Genomic DNA, 2622 nt, shown 5'->3' on the forward strand with positions numbered 1-2622 from the left:
TAATTTTCTAAATACATAGATTTGTAAGAATAATTTGTATTTGCATTTTAAAAGTAATAAAATGGAAGGTTGTGAATCTATAACAATTAAGAAAAAGAGAAGACTAACATCAATTAATCCTAGTTGAGTTGGTAAGACATAAATATTTAAAAGCAAGGTAGTGAGCTCAATTCCCACCAACAACATATTTTTCATTTTATCAATCATGAAGGGAAAATTATGAAAATGGAAACCTGTACACTTGGAGCCTATGTGGAGGGTCTAATTGAATGGCATGTGAAAAAATTGTATTGTTTTAATAGTATAGGTAGATTAACAATTTATACCAAAAGAATTAGGTGCGCATGTGATTTGTATTTAAATAACTAAGACCACTTGGTTGGGGTTTGATTAGGGATGAAATTGGTATCATACAAATACTGATGCCAAAACATGTGAAAGTACAAACCGATACCATACTGATTTGTCGGTTTGATACTGGTACCACTGATAAATACTAAACTGAAAACATAAAAAGTAATTACGAGTACCAATTGTGTTTGATCACTACCGGTTCGGTATGGTATGAATATCTGGGACAAGATTTCTCATCCCTATGTTTTATTATGAAAATTTACTACTCATATTCGTTAATTGTAATTGAACTTCAAATATTAAAAAAAGCTATTCCAACGAAAAGGTAAGTTCTTGATTTAATTTGACTTTACTATGATAATAAACAATTATGATGCAATAATCATTGTTTTGGTCAAAAATTGACAATAGTGATTTTACAACCAAATTAGTAAAATGGGACTTGGTACTTGTAAAAAATGAGCTTGAACACAGAGATTTGTTGCGAGGAAAAAACTCGTTATCCTAAGGATAACAAGAAAAAAACCTCGGGCGGTGAAAACTATCGCCACCGGTTTATTAATAATCAAAGTGGTTACAAGTGTGGAGCAAAATCTTGATCGTGATTACAGAGAATGCAAGTACTAGTAAGTCTCGAGTGTCTAGTGTGTGTTTTGATCAAAGTTTGTAGCTCTATTTATAATGAAAAGAGCCTAACAACTATTGCTTATAATTATGGAAATGCTAGACTGAATCCAATTAGCTGTTAATCATTCAATCTAACACGTTTTCCTTATCGGCCACGTTCTAATAACAGCAAGTGCGAGTCTTTGGGAGTTAATAGCAACGGTCTTTGACCTGGTAAACAAGGAAAGTAGCAGACAACGTGTTAGTTATATAACATAATTAGGATACCTGTTACCTTGGAGGATACCGCATCCTAGATTTTTTCTGAATATAATGTTTGCTGAGGATACTGAAAATCCGAGCCCCAACAATTGTCCCCAAATTTAACAGCTGTAGATATGGTTTACAGCTGTAAAATTTTTGAATTTTGAATTTTGAATCTTCGCATGCGTGGTGGATTATTGATGCACGTGTCATCCGTCCAACTTTTGAGTAAACCCTAGGCCAGCCTTATAATTACTTGGATAAATAACGTTTTTACTCACTTGTTCTTCTATCCAGGTAATCTCCTTTTACTTTCTTTCCTTTATCTTCTGGAAACTATGAGTCCGAAGCTCCGTGATTCTGGTATTGAAGATTTCATTTCCCAAAATCTTCTTGCCAACCCCGTGAATGAGATATGCACGTTCAATAATAATGATATTGCAAGTTTACACTCCCAAGGCTGCTTCCCTCCGGGAGCCGTTTTCCGACCCTTCGATCCGGCCGTCTTATCAGACCTTGTCTCTAAGACCTGGGTTTGCTTTCTGTTTTTTCCGTTCAAAATCGGCTTTTCTTATCCATTTCCTGCTTTTACTACCGAGTTCTTTATTAGAACCGGTCTCAGTTTTGTCCAAACCATGCCCATGGTTTGGAGGACCTTGTTTGTTTTGGAGAGGTTAATCGCTGACCATGCCCTCGATCTTACCCGTTCGGAGCTTGCTTCTGTATATGACCTTCGCATCCACGGATCTTCAAGATATATTCTTAAAACCAAATCCGGTCGAACCACGCTCGTTCTGAGAAACGCCCAGAATAATGACCAGTGGAAGAGACAATTCTTCTTTGTTAGGAGAGATTCTCTCCCAAAACCTGATACTCTTCCTTATCTCTGGGTTTCCAAAAGTAGGATACTGTATCTTGAACATATATGTTGATATCTCTGTAACTGATATTGTTTGTTTTTTGCAGCTTTGAAGTTCTTAGAGATTGCCCCTCCCACCAGAGAAACTGAGGATAATCTTGCCTCTTTCTTTCTTATTGACGAGGAGGAGAGGACGTTTTATTTCCAATCGGGCCTTCAAGAATCATCTCCGTCTGCAAGCTCCGTTATGTCTGGTAAGAAATACTGAGATGTTAGTAAGAAATTTAAAGATCAGAGATATTAACCTGTGTATTCTTAGGCAAGTCTGCTCCTGTTTTTTCTCTTGAAGACATTGACAGCATGGTATGCACCCGAAGTACTATCAAGAAGGAACACGTCCCCAGCTCTATCCCTCGACCGGAAGGTAGCCGAGCGAAAGGCTCTAAGAAATGGAAGAGTCAAGAGACCAGTGACTCCATCCCTGTGCATGACATTGATTTCTATGATGCTATAAATAAGACCCAACAGGTGTCTTTCCC

The sequence above is a fragment of the Bidens hawaiensis genome, unplaced genomic scaffold (genome assembly GCF_021521415.1).
Source record: "Bidens hawaiensis isolate Kalapana, Puna unplaced genomic scaffold, B.hawaiensis_p1.1 tig00054954_1, whole genome shotgun sequence".
Classification (NCBI taxonomy): Eukaryota; Viridiplantae; Streptophyta; class Magnoliopsida; order Asterales; family Asteraceae; genus Bidens; species Bidens hawaiensis.